Raw genomic sequence first — 17,862 nt, 5'->3', positions numbered from 1 at the left:
GGGCCTGCCAGAAATCTGGAGAGGGACTTTTTACAAGGGCATGTAGTGACAGGACAAGGGGCAGTGGCTTTAGACTGAAAGAGGTAGATGTAGAGTAGATATTAGGAAGACTTTTTAACTGTGAGGGTGGTGAGATACTGGAAGAGGTTGCCAAGAGAAGCTGTGGGTGCCCCATCCCTGGCAGTCCTCAAGGCCAGGCTGGATGGGGCTTTGAGCAACCTGGTCTAGCAGAAGGTGTCTGTGCCCATGGCAGGGGGGTTGGAACTAGATGATTTTCAAGGTCCCTTCCAACTGAAACCATTCTGTGATGATTCTATGATTCTACAACTATTATTTTTTTTCCCCAATATTGATGTGAAATTATTATTGTTAATATATCTAAATACGATAGCATTTGTATATAGCAGAATTCCTATCAAAGTATGCTGCTGCTTTCTTTTCATTAGCGGTATCTCCTAATGGATGTAGGTCAGCTCGGCTTCTGCTTCTGTCTGCCATGTCACTTATGCCAATGGACGTGGCTTTTCTTCCACTTGTTTTTGTTTCTTTTTTTTTTTTTTCTCTTTAAAACTTCCAATACAAACATGCAGAAAATATCTATCAAGTTAATGTCACATCTATTGAGGTTTATTGTTGGTTTTCTTTTTGAGTGAAGTAAACCTGCTCATGAGCTTTGGAGGAATGAAACTCTTCCAAAACATTTAGCAGTACTCTTTAAAACTCTAATTCCTTCTGTAACATCAGTCAGTGCCACACGCCGCGTATGTAAGCAGTAAATACAGAAATGTAATTCTTTCTGGTAACATTATGTATATGCTCAAGTTTTACCGACTTCAGTACATCCTGAAGACGTGCTTCTTCCAGTGTTATCCTGGCTAATGGTGATGTTCTGTAGTGGAGTTAGTCTCATTATTTCAGTAGAGTGATAAATATTAAATATTCTAATACCAATATGTGAATCTTCGGGTTCCTGTAGTATTAAAAGGCTCAGTAATTGCATTTATTGAGTATAATAGTAGATCAGTGGTGACGAGAATTACGTAGAGTACATATTAATCGGCATTGGTGTAACTTGCCTTTGTAGTTCTACTATTAAGACACAGCAATATCACACAGTGGATTGTCAGAAGTACTGGAGTCCATGGTCAGTTGATCACATAATGGCTAAAAGAATCTAAATCCTAGACCAACTAAACACCCAAAGAAATATTTCCTAGCATAAGAAGTAGAGGAATTTCTGTCAAACAGCTTTTTTTTTTTTTTTTTAACTTTTTGAAGTAAATGTTAATTTCCTTGTTTTAGCTGATACAATTTAGCACCCTGACTTGAGGAAATTGCTGGAAGGGGTTAGGAATCAGTATGCTCTACCTACCTGATTTACTGTCAGTGCATTTTAGTAAGTTATATTTCAGCATTTACTTCAAGGCAGAGATAGCGTAATCGAGTTTCAGTGCATGAGATTGAGTCATAGTATCTGTCAGCGTTCTTGATCTAAAAAAACAGTCTAATTTGTGCTACTTCTTAAAATCTTAACAAAGACATTAAAATCTTCTGGATAGATGCCCTTTTTAATGTTAATAGAAATCTTACTTTTGTATTTTAAATCTACAAAGATTCAATAATTATAAGTAGAAAGTGCAATGTATCACCAAAAGAAATTTTAAAATATATGTATTCATATATTTTCTTCATATATTTTGGGTTCTGCTTCATATTCACTTGGAAAACAGAAAAAAACAACCTTTGAGAGAATAGGTTGAATTAATAGAAAGTACCTATTTCAAAATACTCAACAGGGCTTACAGCACTGTAGGACTTGCTCATTTTTATGAATGGTAACTGGAATGTGAGTCTGGATTTCAGTTATTCCAATACAAATTACTTTGACTCCAGACATCACTTGGTGCCATTCTTTAGGTTCAGCAGTACTATAAACATTTTCTTTCTGTGAATGTTCTGTCTGTTGATGCTATCTTCCTCAGCTGTGCATTGCTCTTGTCTCATTTATATAACATTGTTTATTGCCTTTGTTGAGTGGATTCAATTGTTATACTGAATGAGAAATAATTAACTTTTGTATACTATCTATGCTATTTAAAGAAAAGTTTGCAATGTCCAAATCCTGCCAGAAGCCAGGTAATCACTCCTGCTGCTGCTGTATTTTTCCTTTTTCCTTCCCATGAGCTCATTTTTTCTTTTCTCCTCTTTTTTTTTTTTGGATTTTCTAACTATCTGACTTCAGTCAGCTATTACTGACTGCCTGCTTCACTCCCTCTGTATATACAATGCATACAATTGTAAAGCTGAAGCTAGTATTTCCTAATTTGTATCTAATGCTTGAAACAGCATAGCCTCGAAAGATCCGTTGGATATAACTCATTATGATATTTCATATGCAAGAATTAAAAAGAAAAAAAATAGTTTTTCCTTAACAGTCTTGGTGATTATTAGCAGAAATACCATTCTCAGCACTAGTATTCAGCACAACAGCTTGCTACATACAAAAGTAGCTTTCCTTTTTAGCAGGTGACAATACCAATCAAAACTAATTTGCAGTTGCAGTACTTACCTAGCAGAATATATGAATTGGAAATGGCATAGTACTGTGACACAGCTGCACTGCAGCTAGTTTAGTAGAGATTAACATGTATGGAATAAGATTTAAAACAACAGTTTGGTTTTGATTACTTTGCTTTATTAATTTGCAATAAACTAGACTAGGATAAAGCTTCTTAGAACTTTGTAACATAATTAAAGACGCTCCAGTTTCCAAGCAAAAAGAAAACCTTACTTTCCTCTATTTCATATAGAAATGTTTCCGTGTGAAGTAAGGTTTTCAGGCTCTTTACTTCTGTGCCCTCTGTACAGAGCTATGGACACCAACCAAAGCAGTGACAGATAAAATATGGCTGAGAAAGTAACACTTTCTTGTCTCTTTTTAGGCAGATGATTCTTCCTTGTTTCAAAGACACCTTAAGAAAAAAAAAAACAGACTTAATGTTACAGAAGGGTCAATCCGTGTCCTCACTGGCAAATGGTACATTCTGCAGTCAAAATTTATTCAGGAGAAAAATGGTAGCACATTACCAGGGGAGGGATGTGGGGGATAGAGGTAACTCTTCTTATAAAGGTGGATCTTGAATTTCACCACGGGAGGCTTCTGCACTGCTAGTAAGCGTTGTTGATTCATTGTGGACTGTATGTATGGTCACATGTACACACCTGGAGATTAATTAGACTAAGTGTTAGATTTGGGGGCTTGGTGGGCTACTTGTCTGGACTAGAAACTTCATAACTCTGTTAACTTAGAAGCAAGGACTTTCTATTTAGATTTTGGGGGTTTTAAGATTTTAATTGACTGTCCATCACTGCAGCTACTGACAAAGGAGCAGCAACTATTAGAAAGGGAGGGGTATACTTCAGTGATTCAGAATGCTGCAGAGATTTTTACTGCTAAACTGCTTGAATCTGGTTTTCTGCCTCACTTCTCTTGTTTTTCTTTCGCTTTCCTTCAGTTCAGTTTTGTAAAGTATAACCCGTTTGTTTTTGCTAAACAGCAGAAGTGAACTATAGAATTAAACAAAGCAGAAGCAGAACTGCTGATGTACCAGCAGTGGTATCTGGTGTGTCTGATGGGTCCACAAATGTACAAAATTGGAAGCCAAAGGTTTTTTATGTGTTAGTAGAAAAAAAATTTACTTGGAGGGATCATATTCTGCAAACAGATAAAGACACAGTGGTGGTTATGGAAGGGAGAAGCAGCTGATCAGCAAGCACAATGAAGATATCTCTTAAATTTAGAAGCAGATTGGTACTTGCTATTCATAATAAATTGGTTTGCAACTTGGGGGTAAAAATAAAGATATTTAACAAATGTTGATAGTCACTCTTTTATAGAGTGCTGGAGGCAGAGCATGAACGATTACAGCTGTATGAGAAAGGCTGCTCTTATTTCTCAAGGAAAATGAAAACAGCAGATAAAAGATGGCAGATGGATGAAAGTGACATAATATTTTATGGACCTAAGTTCCTGAGATATTTCTGTGCAATAACAATATAAATCTTCTCTAGTATTTACTAGCATTCAAAAAATGAAAAATGCATTACCTTCTGTCAGTTACAGGGTGTACAAACAGATTGTCAGTGATGAACAAGTATTATCTGTCCATTTTATAAGCATAATTGTTGGTTAATAAGGTTTAGATCTCTCTTCCCAAGCATTCATGGCATATTTACTTGTATATCAAAGCTTATTGTGAAATAGAAAATCTTTTCCTTGACTGTCCTATTAAATTTATCAGTAGTCCATGTGTAAACTTTGCTGATGTAGACAATGTATTTTATTTCCTCATGGGTATGACTGCAGTGTAGCCTTGGAAGCGAGCAAGAACAGCAGCATCCATGTAAATGGAGCTCCCGAAAATATGTGATTTCTTACAGCTTTTTCTCGAACAGCTTCATGGCCAGTTGCAGCTCCTCAGGTAGCTCTTGCTCCACAGGGAGCTCACCTTGAGCACAGGCAGCTAAACTCCTGGGCTGGGGGAGGCCTGCTGATGTATGCATCCCTGAATGAGAAGTACCACATTAAGAACCTGAGGTTTTCTTTCACAAATTTTTAAGTGTCCACCTTAAGACATGTTTTTTTCTAGATTTACTAACTGGTTTGCCTCTTAACTGTTTGTCTGTTTGCTATGATATTGTGATCCAATCGGTTTATTTTATGAGTTTTAATAAAGTACGTTAGCATAGGTTCATGCTTTTTTTTTTTTTTTTTTTAATACATGTTCTTCCTGAGCCTCTAAAAGTAGACTTTAGATGCTGCCAGATGTATATTTACCTGCTGTCAGTCTACATCTTTGATATGTACTTCCCTTGGTGAAATAAAGTATTGCTTATAAATATCCTAGAGGGGTCTGGTTGAAGTACAGGAGTAGAGAAAGAAATGTAAAGGGTCTGCACAGGTAATCTAGCTCATCCCTGTCTAAAGGGAGTAAAATTAATGATTTATTAATAGTTTGGGTTCTTTCTATGTCTTGAGTCTAACAGACTTAGCAGCCTGTTAACGTATTTTTCTTCTTGTTTCTCTTAAGCAAAACCAAAATCTACACAATCTTTCCCTTATTCATCATCCTAAGAATATTTTTTTTCAGACTTTAAACTTCTAAATTCTAATACTAGATTACAGGGATATGATTTGAGGGTATTGGTAATTTTGTTCAAGGGCAAAAGCCTGGTTTTAACAAAGTATGTTTAAAAAATATGAAAATCTTCTATCTTCTAACAGAAATTACCAACTTTACTATTGACTTATACAGGATAGGTATTGATATATGTTGGTATATGTTGGTATATGCAGCATCTGAGTTTTCTGAAGTACATTTCACGCTATATTTAGTTATGGAAGCAGTGTCTGTCTAAAGATCGACTTTTCTACATGTTAAAAATCAAACAGTTGTACAGAAATGTTATTTGAACTGTACAGGATGAGAAAAGGATGAACAACAAAAAACCTCCAAATTTGAACCAATAAATTCCCCGAAGTCTCCTTTGTAAAAAAAAAAAAACACAAAAACTGGAAAAGTTTTTCTTGGTATTAATCATTTGCTTATTGCTGGTTTTGTGGCTTTTGTACATCAGGTCATGATTCTGGCTGAAAAATTATTTTCATCATTTATTTTACTGCTGGGCAGTTGATAGCTCAGGGCACAAAATTAAAGTAATGATAAGGTAAAAGCTAAACTCATTCAAAGCCTGAGTCACTTTTGAACTAAGAAGAGTGTACTGTATCAAATCACTAGGGTCACCGGCCAACAATTGCTTCATAGAGCAATGTACAGCTATGCCTGGGATCATGTGTCTGGTTTCAATCTCTTTATTCTTTGCAAAACAGCTCTTGATGTATTCCAAAATGCTGCAGATACCCCTGAAACACCAGCCAGTTATCTCCTGTGTTGGTACCTGCTTTTTCTTCAGGAAAGATGTATTGCACAGATCGTTAAACCAATCATTAAGATTATGAACAGGGCTGCAGCTGGGGTCTGGCATCTGGATCTGGCACCCTGGGGGTGTCCACAACACTTTTTCTCTTCCCACAAGTGGGCTAAAAGTGCCCACACCCCCCACCCCCCCACCCCCCCGTCAAATACAGTCTGAGAACTTCTATTCACCTTTACTGCTTGCCAGCACAGGACATACTCTGCAAAATACTTACATTTCCAAGCTTTCTGGTGGTTTAAAAGTGAACTAAACACCATTCGTCCATACTAGAGCATATTCATTTTGTTTTGATCGGAGATTGACAGTTGCAGAAAGGCTGAAGATGTTAGGACTGTTCCTTCAGATTTGTGTCTTGCCTTTTTGGAAACCTGCATTTTGCTAATAATGTGTTCCTGAAGAGTATAAAACCAGCTTAGTTTTGTGTCAGTCCGTCTTTTTATTCCTAACCTCCTTCAGATACATCCTGTGTAAAGTAGTACCTTGGAAAAAAAGACAGTATCCTGAATTACTTGTTTTTTAAGATTTTTTTAAGAATAATCTTGATAGATACATATTTTTTAAACTTAATGATCCATAGAGATTGTCTTTTCAAATAATCTAGTATGTGGTGGAGGTTGGGGTGGGGAGAAATTATTGTATTTGTTCAAATCCTTTAACTGTTTTTGGATTTTTTCCCCATCTACACTAAAAAGCTTTATGGTTCTTAACTCGTTAATATAACTGAGAAAATTCTCTGGGGAAAAGAAATTCCCTCATTCTGCTAAATGGGATCCTCAGTTCAACCAATAAGGCAGCAAGAATTGCTTAACCTTTACTGCAGTTGCATTCCCTTTCCCCCAAAACAATTAAAAATGAAAGAAAACAACCTTCTGGCCGTGAAGGAGCGAGACAGCCACTGTGTTCTGTTAGCTTGCGACTCACAGCAGATACCATACATATCTTCCTTGGTATGCTAGACAGTGTAATTCACTGGGAAGATAAAATGTACTAGACTTTAATTCACCGAGAGAATTTACCCGTTGGCTGAACACCATATAATATAAACTTAACTTCTTCCTACAGCCAGGATCCAAATCAGAAAATTTAAGGAATACCTTTCAGAGGTACTAGTTCTATAAAGGGATCCTGTATACTTATGCAAATCAGGATTAATCATAAAACACGTTAAAAATACAAAGTTGGACAACTGTGGTTTTCTGCTACTGCATATGAACACTTGGGCTGTGTATCTCATTGAATCCTACACAGCAAGAAACGCTGTTGCTGCTTGGCTACTACTTTTATTTGTATAACTGGCACGACAGCAAATTTTGACGTTCTCTTGTAATATCCTTGTGCTGGCTGTGTCAGTTAAAACCCACCCAGGATTTGTTTCCTTGCTTGCCTGCTGTTTCACCATTAGAGTCTGTCTTTTGTCCTTCTACTGAGCCTGCACAGGATTGTGTCTTGGACTATAACCATGAGACCAGTACTCAAAAGTGAAATGAGCACTGTTTGCAAAGTATCTAGAGAACAAAAGTGCTACTTTAATTTTGGGTTTTTTTCCTCTTCTTCATCTTGTTTTTGTCAAATTATGTTTTGTCTGATTTAACAACCTGTGAAAGCTCACATGGTATCAGACAAGCACCAAAGCAACTGCAGAAGGGATGACATGCTAGGGACAGAGCAACAAACTGTCAGACCTGTTCAGCCTAATTATTCTCTGGTGTACCACAGAGTGGCTTCAGTGAAAGACAGCATATATTACTGTCACTATTAGCAAAGGAAGATCTCTAAGAATAAGTTTTAAAATAAACATTACAAAAACAAGCATCAGTTGCAGTGAGGGACCGAGCTGAAGTCTTGGAGCATTCTTGGGGTACCTCAACTAAAATACACGTTTCTGAAAAGTAAGAGTGTACATGGGCATCTAAGGCTGGGGGGGGAAGGGGTGCTGAAATATATTTGCTTTGAGCAATAATCAAGACACAATATTAATAAATATTTAATATTGTTTTTATGTGAGGAAGATGTTAATGAAATGCTAAGGCTATGGCTGGCTGTCTTATCATACAATCTTGCTCTTGACTAATTGAACTCTACCGAAAAACTAGTTACTAAACTTTTTCCATATAACTATTTTGCCTAATTAGCATGAGTTCAGAAAAGAACACGTTGATTGGAAAGCTAGGGAATCTTCTGAGAAAATCCGAGAAATTAAAATTCATAGCCTGGTGCACAGATGATTACAGGGGGGAAATGATTGCTGGAGTATTAATGGCAGCAAAAATATTCTTCGTCTTCAAAATGGCTGAAAATGGCTTAAATATCCAGCCAGCTCCAAATCATGTTGGTTTAACAGGAGGAAGCCATGCAAGTGTCTCGTTTATGGAGTTAGGGTCATATGCATGTCAAGAAGCACGTGAAAACAAACTTCTCGGGACCCACAAACCCACTGTGCGTAACAGAATATCTGCTTATCTGAGCTGTAAGCACAAATATTATAGAGAGGCTGTGGGAAACCCTGCAAAGTAACCTACTGAAGATTTGACCACTGCACTAGCATAACACAATCAAAAGTGGTGTCTCAATTTTTGTTGAAGATTCAAGATGTACTTCTGTATTCTGTTACTTTCCTTATTTCAGCATATACAAGGACCTCGTGATGCTGCAGTTAGTTGGACATTATAATGCTTTCTCAGGGAAAAGCTGTAACCATCCTTTTACTTACTTAAGTGATAAGGCATTGTAAGCTCATTGCTCCCCTCAGGGTTTGGTTGTATATTGCTGCTGCTGCGTTCCAGAGTGCTAGAACAGCAAAATTGCTGGAGCAGAAAATTTTTCATTGTGTTGCATGGATCCTCAAATATCACTGTAGGTTCCTACACTGGCATAGGGCTGTAAGCTAAGAAAAAACTTTATTAGGAGCTGAGAAACATCAAGTTATGCTATTTCTTCCAACCCTTCCCCATAACTTTTTTTTCTCTCTTTCTTTTGTGAAAGAATGGGAGTGTGGCTCAGAAAACGTTTAAATTTCCTGAAGTATTAGTACTCTGCCGAACTTATACTTTTGACGGGGGAATTAGAAGGCTTTAGAACCCTCAGATTCCCAAAAGAGTGAAATCTCTGAAGGCGTGGGCAGAAAAGGTCCTTTTCCTTCCAGTGTGGAGATTATATGTTTTTATATCCTTGTCTCCTAACGTTTCGCAGCAGTAAACCCATTCACTCTGGGTGAATTTCAGGCCTTACATTGAAAAAAAAAAAGAAGTCTTCAGTGTCCAGAAGCAAGAAAAGGTCTGGCCTTAAAAGGTTTATTTTCATGTGTACTTGGAATTAGATTTAACCCTAAAATTATTGCCTAAAAAAACCAATCAAATTGTATAATATAAAAAACTAGATCACATGGAAAAGGTTCTGCTCAGAAAAGGAAGTTCTAAAATGCTATTGGAAGGAATGTAAATCACAGAATCACAGTGCAGCTGAGGTTGTAAGGGACCTCTGGAAGTCATCTGTTCCCACACAGTTGCTCAGGCAGGGCCACCTAAGGCCAGTTGCCCAGCACTGTGACAAATAGCTTTCGAACATCTATTCAGCGTTCAACTTCACAGCCTCTCTGAGCAACCAGAGACAGTGTTCAGTCACCCTCACAGTAAAAAAGTGTTTCTTGATCTTCAGAGGTATCAGTTTCTGCCTGTTGCCTCGGTCCTGTCACTGGGCACCACTGAGAAGAGCCTGGTTTTATCTTCATTACAACCCCCCTTCAGATACGGATACACATTCATGAGATCCCCCTGAGCCCTCTCTTCTCCAGGCTGATCAGTCCCAGCTCTCTCAGCCTTTCCTCATAGGAGAGGTGCTTCTGTCCCTTTGGCATCTTTGTGGCCCTTCAGTGGACTCTGTCCAGTCTGTCCATGTCTCCCTTGTACTGGGAACAGGGCACAGTACTCCAGGTGTGGCCTCATCTGATAAACTGTGGGGGGTTTTGTCAGTGATAAATAAAAACAAACAAACAACAATGACATGCTTTAGAAGCTGTTAATAAATTAAACAATAATATGCAAGCAGATGCTATTTCTGAATGTTGCATAATTCTGAATGGAAGGCAGACCTATAGTAAAATCTGTGCATATGTTATATATAGTCTGAGCCTTATTACATACACCTGAGGGACAAAATTATGGTTACAGGGTTTTTTTAGTTATGTTTCATGAATGTGCTGCAGACATTTAATATTTGTAAATTTATTATAGCTCATCTTTATAGGGCAGATACACTCATGTTTTAACAAGTACATCAAACGTAGAAATATGTCAGCCACTTCAGACGTCATTTATAATACGCTCCGTTGCTATGGAAACCCACAGTGCTTCACCTTTCTAAAAGCCAAGGAGAGAAATAGAACATTTATTGTACATGGGGTATTTCACATCAGAGGAAGACAGGTGCATCACAAGAAAAGAGCTGCACATAGTGATGTTCTTGTGATCATGTTCGATAGTCTTTTTTTCTTCAGCTTAGTTGCTAACCATTTGTTGAACCATAGGGAGCCAGGCAATTTTGAAATAGAGGTGTTGTACGGGATAGTTTCAGGATTTTAAATTAATAGATGGTTGGTTTGGAGGTTGGGATGGTGAATATTCCTGTTGGTTACTAGAACGTTAAGCTTTTATTACTAGCATGCAGAGTTCATTTGTTTTCTCATTCATCGCAGCAGAAAACATGTCCCTTTCTATAGGAACTCATCTGAGGTCATCTAACTGCACAGTCCATAAAAATGTAGCTTCCTAGGTGTATGGGCAAGCATAAGTAGCTATATTCAAAATTTGGCTAATGGAAAATGGCTGAGTATGGAGCTGTGAATGCTGCTGCTCTGTCCCATCATTTCTGCCAGCTTGATCTGGCTTCCCTGTAGTTACTTGTTTGCATAAATAAAATGGTTGCTAATGGTGTCCTCTTTCTTCCATGCATAATTACAAAAATAGTGGTGAAAGATGAAAATCAGCATGTCAGGCACTGCTATTACCGTGTTCTTTCCAAATGTGGAAAGTCTGAAGATGGTTAGGGTCATGCAGGAAAAAAAATGTTTTGTTAAAAGCAGGAAAAGCGTGTCTTACATGCAGTGTTTGTCAGAGGAAGGTAGGTCAAAGATTTACTCAGATAATACTTAAAAAGAAGGGCTGGTAATTAAATATGTACAGTTGAGGCATGCCTTGGGCTTCAACTTTCTTAAAAATACACTTTGCACTCCCATTCAAGTAGTTCAATGGATAGAGAAACAACAATCGTTTAATGTTAGAGCCAATCTACAGCAAGCTTTTGGGGGGCAAGTTTACTTGTACTGATGATTCTCTGCTGATTAGGTTAACCCAGTCTGAGCTGTAGGATGACACAGCTGTATTATAGCTAATAAAGTAGTTGGGTTTGACTGAGCCCTAGTAGTTCCATTATACTGCACTTCTCCTGCATAGGCATACTTTTATGCTTACAAACATGGTAGTGGCAATTCCTGCTGCTGCAAGATCAAGCATGATTCAATAGAAAAGGAAAAACAGGTCTGTAGGCTGAAGCCATAGTCACGTAATTTAGGAATAATTTTGTTTGGCAAACAAGCCAGTGGGCCTTGCAGTAAAGGAAACCAGAATTTCATTACTTACTATTACTAAATGTAATTTAATCTTGTTTAGGAAAGAGATAGCCTCTCTGTAATGTTTTTTGAAAGCTTAATAAATTAAAATGTTACTGTTACTCCCATGGCCGTGCCGTTTAATTTACAATCCACTTGCATACTAGCTATTTTAAGCATAATTGTAGAACATACTAGATCAATTAATTTTATAGAAAAATGAAATGACCTGTAGCTGCTATGTCACGGGGGGAGTTGGTAATGGTTGTCTTGTGGGATTCTTTTCAGCTCTTGTTTTCAGATCGGTAATAGCAGCAGTCCTTTGATTTAGATCAAAGCAAGAACAAAAGCTTCTTAGGAGCAAGTGAGACTCAGAAGGTGAAAATTAAGAGGAAAAAAGTAATTAAATCCCATACCATAGCCTAGAACCAGACTACTAAAATGAGGAAATCAACTTTATACAGCTATAGCTGTATATTATTTCAGTGTAATTTACATCTAAGCATGAGACCAAACCTTCAGCAGCTGGCTACCGTATTTTATCCCTTGATTACAAACAAGTGAATCTTATCTTGCTTGTACAGGTGTTGAATTTTTTCTTTCTCAGCCTATATTCACTTACAGTCATTAAAGATCTAGGACACTTAGTGTAAATATTAAAGATTATGTATGAAGCCTGACAAATTTAATCTTGGGCAATTACACTCTACCTAGCACTTCTGACCAGCGCAAGCTCCCCTGCAGTTTCAGTTGGGTAAGTAATCTGGAAGTGCAACATTGGGCTCTTCAGTAGCTGTAGCACTGACTACACAAGCAACATGATTCTGTACATTAGTCTCATTTTTCTAAGCATTTTATGAGAACTTGTGTAGGCAGTGTTCTGTGATTAGCTGTAGCAGCCTACGCAGGAGGTGTTGCATTCAAAAAATACGAGTTCTTTTAACCTGAGAAAAATTCTTGGAAGGATATGCATAAATTTATTGCTTCTCCTGGTTCTCAAAATGCTTTTTATTGGCCATAGTTTTCTTCTGCAGATCTAAAATAGAAACTTTTCTGTGTAGAAAACTGTAGATTATTTCATGTGAACAGATTTCTTACTCGCTGACTAATCAGATGATTAAGTTCATTATCCACCAAATAACTTCCCTAATAAGCTCAGATCTGGCATGAAGAAGCAGCTGAAGATTAGCAGTTCATCTGACCTGTACATAGGTGCCCTTTCTGTATTTGACAATTTCTTTCTCATCTGGCTGACTGACATTTCCCTCTGGAAAAAAGAGTACAGAAAGAAGGGCAACTAATTAATACTTCCAAATTTTGTTTCTATTTCTAACTCATCAGCAATTTCCTTTTTCAGCTACGTTGGGGGAAACTATCAAATAGAGTCTAATGAACTATTACTGCTAGCCAATTAAAACTTCCCTCACAAAACACCCCCCACCACCACACCACCCCAAATTAGTTACAATACTTGGCAGATTTCATCACTTAGGAAAGCAGTTTCATGTATATATATATGTGTGTAATTCAAGTCAGTTAATGAATAATAACACATCTTTGCCTTGAAAACTGTTCAACTTTGATCCGCCCCATTCTACATTAGACAACAGCAAATCCACAATGTCTGCGCAGAAGAGAAATGAAAATAATTTTCAGTAGGAAGTGATTTCTCTCTGACAAAAGCCTGAGAAGACTGATACTGTTTACAAGCAGATGTTAAAACCAAAATATAGTGGAAAGGGATAAAACACTTCAATGTATTTGGAATCAGGTAGGCATTCGTATTTCTTTGCTCTCATGCACAAAAGTCAGAAGACATTGAAAAGAGGAAGAGTTTATAAATTACAGTGAAAACTTCTTATAAGCATTAAAATAAAAATAACTAAAAAATTCTTTATACAAACTAAAGCAATCAAAAGAAAAATACACGCTTCATTTTACTGTGCTAGTTACAGTGACAGGTTGTAATTAAAACCTAAGAGTTTACTGAAATTAAACAAGATTACCAATGTATATAAAAGAAGTATGATAATACCAGATAATTTTGAAAGAACTGTGTAATCATATAAAATTATAGGGAAGTTTTGTATCCTAATACACTAATCATAGAATTATTATTTGGCTATTTTTAGGTCTTAAAAATGGTTTATTCCTTAATTTTTAATTCACAGCATCCTACGCGTTACTCTCAAGCATTTGCTACTTGTGATGTGTTCAATTAGGTGGAATATTGTTTGTTTTGATATGGCAGATCTTCTCTGGTTTTAGGGAACTTTGAAATTATTAAAACTCAATTTCCCATATCTAAGCTTTATGAATAATATTTCTGAGTATTTTTTAATTCAGAAGGGGAAAATTGTAGGTATTCTACAAGTACATAGCAATCAGATCTAAAATCTACTTAGTACAAAATACACTGTCATATTTAAGGTGTCTTTTATATGATTGCTTTCCATACGTAGATCATTCTACTCAGGATGGTTAGAGTTGCCAGTAATTACTTGGGATTTTTGGGGGGAAAATTAAGGACTCCAGAACGGGATTATTCTTGTAGACCTCACTAATTTTGGCAGATCTACTCTGTCAAGTTCAGAAATTACTTGGGATCTGTGGTTCCAGAGAGAAGAAGTATCTCCTACAGCACTTTGACACAGATTTCTCATGTCTGTTTACTTGGGAGAGAAAAGCTTGTGCTTCTCATTACCAGGGGGAAGGAATTGGCAGGAACAGGTCCATGGCTGTGAACATCTTCACTCTGTCCTTTGAGGAGCACCATGCCTTGCTATGCATCTGCATCCACACAGCCTTATGCTGCAGCATTACAGACCCTTACTTTGTGAAGGGGAAAATCAGCCTAATACTATATTTTTCTGTGCATGTTTATTGCTCGTTCAGGAGTGCTGTGTATTGGAGTTTCTTTTCTTTGGTTTCTATGGGAAATATACTTTCCCATACTTAGTAGTTCGGTAAACCCACAAGGTTTTAGCACTTGAGTTTCCAGCAAGCAATAAAGGTTCTGCTTCAAATCTTCATGGAGAGGAATTTACAGTCAGTGGAAGATGCGCTGTTCAGATGGGATAGCTTCCTAACAATGCTGGGATAGCTTTTTAATATTTTTTTTTTCCCGTGCCTATTGAAGAATCACAAGAAAGTTATGCAAACTTAAATATATCATTAAATCATCAGTGGAATGCATTGCAGTGTCAAAAATGAAAGCAGGAATTAGGGAAAGACAGGAATTAGGGATTAGGCTGATGTTACAGTCCATCAGCCCCTGGTTTCAGAGCTTTGTGTAAAGGATGGTGTTTTCTTTTGTATCCTGGGCATCATATTGATGAGAAATTCCTTTTCTTTGAATGGCTTTAAAATTTGTTTGTAGTGGCAATATAGACACCCTATAAGGACGTGTCAAAGAAATATTTATTTTGAAATAATTGAACAAAATACAGAGTATGAGAAAGAAATTGCACTTAACTATGAATTTAGGAAGGGATCAGAATACAAAGAGATGCCCTATATATAATTGGATTTTATTATCTCCTTGTTCAAGATTGGTTTCATTTTCCAATACTTTGAGGCATGGAATTTTTTTGATTGAACCACTTCCAGAAGAATTCACCTTTGTAAGGCACGCTGTTGTTTGAATCTGTTGCATGATGCATTAAAGAAAACATTTCATACATCCCTTCCTTTCCCTTTCCACATAGATTCTTATCCTTACTGCTTTACTTTTGAAACTAAAAACTTGGAGATTCACAAAGATTGTGTTTAGTTCCCCTAACTTAGAGAACTATCATGAGAAACAACAGGAAAAGTCTACTTCTTTTTTTAAGGAGGTAATCTTTGAAGTCAATGTAATGTAATCAGTTACATTAATTTGACTGAATGTTCTTAGGAGGTTTTGGGTTGTTTTTTTCTTTAAAAATTCTTCTTTAACTCATAAGCTGTGCAGGTAGAATTGGCCCCTAAAACTCATCAAATTCATAATCTCCGGCCCTTTCATTTTTTCGAAGGGATCCAGGTCTACTTGTGTGAAAGCAGAAAACAAAACACTGGTTATGGCTGGGACCACTTCTTGCTGGGTGGCTTTCCACACGTGGGTTGGCACATTCAGTGGTAGAGTTGAAGGGCCTCTATTCCCAAGAGTGGACAACTGGAGAACATAAGGCAGTCTGGACCTACTGCATGAAAGGACAATGTAGACTGACAGATTTCTCCATTTTAATAGTTTCCCTGATACTGTTTATTAACAGTAAATAAATCTCTTTCATTGTTGTGGTAAAATTATCTGCATTATATTAGGATTGTTGTTTCTGTAATTCCTGTAAAATAACATGGGTCAAAGTTCCCATCCTGGGATCACCTGAAATATTTAAACCCTGAAATATTGTGAATGTTTGAGAGAAAGAAGAAAAATTTGAGGAAAAGATGAAAAAAAATAGGAATAAACTCAAGGAGAAAATAGAAGTCAAGAGATGAGAATGAGTTAAGATGAACATGTCAGAGCCTTAAAAGGAGATTACATGGAACAACTAGAAATTTTAAAGAGGAAACAAAACATTAATTTTCTTTAAAAGGAATAGAATTAATATGCAAATATATTGAATAATTATTTTACAATATGATGCAAAGGTAATTACATGTTTGGAAGGTGCAAATGGGGGTTAGTGTACTTGGTTTGATTAATTTTTATTGTGCTGTCCTCTCAGACAGTTTTAGCTCTACAGGTTAATAAGGAAAGGAACTGATGTTCCAGATTGAGAACATATATAAATAATACAGAACCCATTATATTCTAGTATTAAACACAGAGAAGAGCAAAGTCAGAGAATATTGTTGCTTATCTATTGTATAGATATAACCTAAAATTAACAGAAGTATACATGCGATTTTTTGAATTAACAAAAATATTTGGATTCTAGATGCCTGCCTGTGTAGAAGAACGTGTGACACCAATTAGTTATTATAATTCAATAGACATCCTTCAAAGAAAAAAAAAAAGCTGATAGTAAATTGGAGATTACATTTTTCTTTCTCTACCTGATAGTCCATAAACAATAGATTTTTAACATTACAATTTGTTATTATGCTGATTCAAAATTGTAATGGTTTTCTGAACAAAAATAAAAGTTTCTCAGCTTCTGGAAAGGCAATAGATTTTTTTTCTAATGGAAAGAGTTAAGCAACCCAAGATGAGTGGCTGATATTTGGCATCATTTGTGAGATTTTTTTTTAGTGTTAGATCATATATATTTCTTCAGTAACAAGGAAGTCTAGAATTATTTTTTCTGAGACTTCACTTTATTTTAGTGTCTTTATGCCAGCAGACAGGATTTAGTTAAATTATTAGAATGGGCACACGAATAAGCATTTAGGCCTAACCTTATAATATTTATGCATCACATACATAAATATTCTTCAGAGCCTATTTATCGCACTGGGTATCCTCTTGGTAATCACATTAATAAACACAGGACAATTAGTTTTATACAGACTATCCAATAAATCAGCTGGGATCATAAGCCCCCCCCTTTTTGTTTTCCCTGATGCATAACCTGGGCAAGATCTTCCCAGGAGCTGTGGAAAACATCTCATTCCCCATTCATATATATATGCGCTTGGGATTCAGCACTTCTAGGTTCACGCCCTTAGGGAGAAAAGCACTGTGGTTTTTTTTCTCAATCAATAAATAATACATTCTTCCTGGCTATGGAACAGGGGTTTGGGCAGTGCATGTCTCCTTGACAGCACTATATTTTGCTATCTGGAATCACTGATTGTGCTGATGTGTATTTAATTTCCATTCTCATTTCCACTGAAAATTCTAATTAGATTCTGGTGATGCTTAAGAAGAGGAAGGGACAGTGTTTCTCTAAACATTATTCCTTCTAATGCAGAGGGCAGTAGTTTTCTGACACGCAGCATTTAGCACACATGAAAACAGATGTATGTCTTTAGCAAACTGTCATTTGTCAAACTTAATAAAAATTGTGCTAGGAGAAGCTGGGGAAGGGCTGTGAAGCTGGGGGAGAGTCACAAAGCCTGTGTCTGGAAGCGCTGGAGTGCAGAGTGCTGATAGCAGCGTGCTCCCTAGTGCAAGTTTCCAGGGAGCATTTCTTCTTGGCACTGACACAGCCAAGTCTCCAGCTCCGACACAGATGTTCCTCCAGCAGCCCTGAAGTAACGCTGCTCACTGGATACAATGTCATACCCAGGGGTTCATGGTCCACCTCAGCCTTCTAAGAGGACTCGGTACTGATGAA

At 36.9% G+C, this 17,862-nt stretch overlaps 1 protein-coding gene across 6 annotated transcripts in view; it reads left to right on the top strand.

Moving 5' to 3' along the window:
- Nucleotides 1-17,862, top strand: part of KCNIP4 (potassium voltage-gated channel interacting protein 4) — a 429,697-nt gene that overhangs the window by 312,011 nt on the left and 99,824 nt on the right. The window lies entirely within an intron of this gene.

This window comes from Falco biarmicus, chromosome 1, assembly GCF_023638135.1.
Source record: "Falco biarmicus isolate bFalBia1 chromosome 1, bFalBia1.pri, whole genome shotgun sequence".
Taxonomy (NCBI): domain Eukaryota; kingdom Metazoa; phylum Chordata; class Aves; order Falconiformes; family Falconidae; genus Falco; species Falco biarmicus.
The sequence above is the reverse complement of the archived record's forward strand: the minus strand, read 5'-3'. Positions and strand labels throughout refer to the sequence as shown.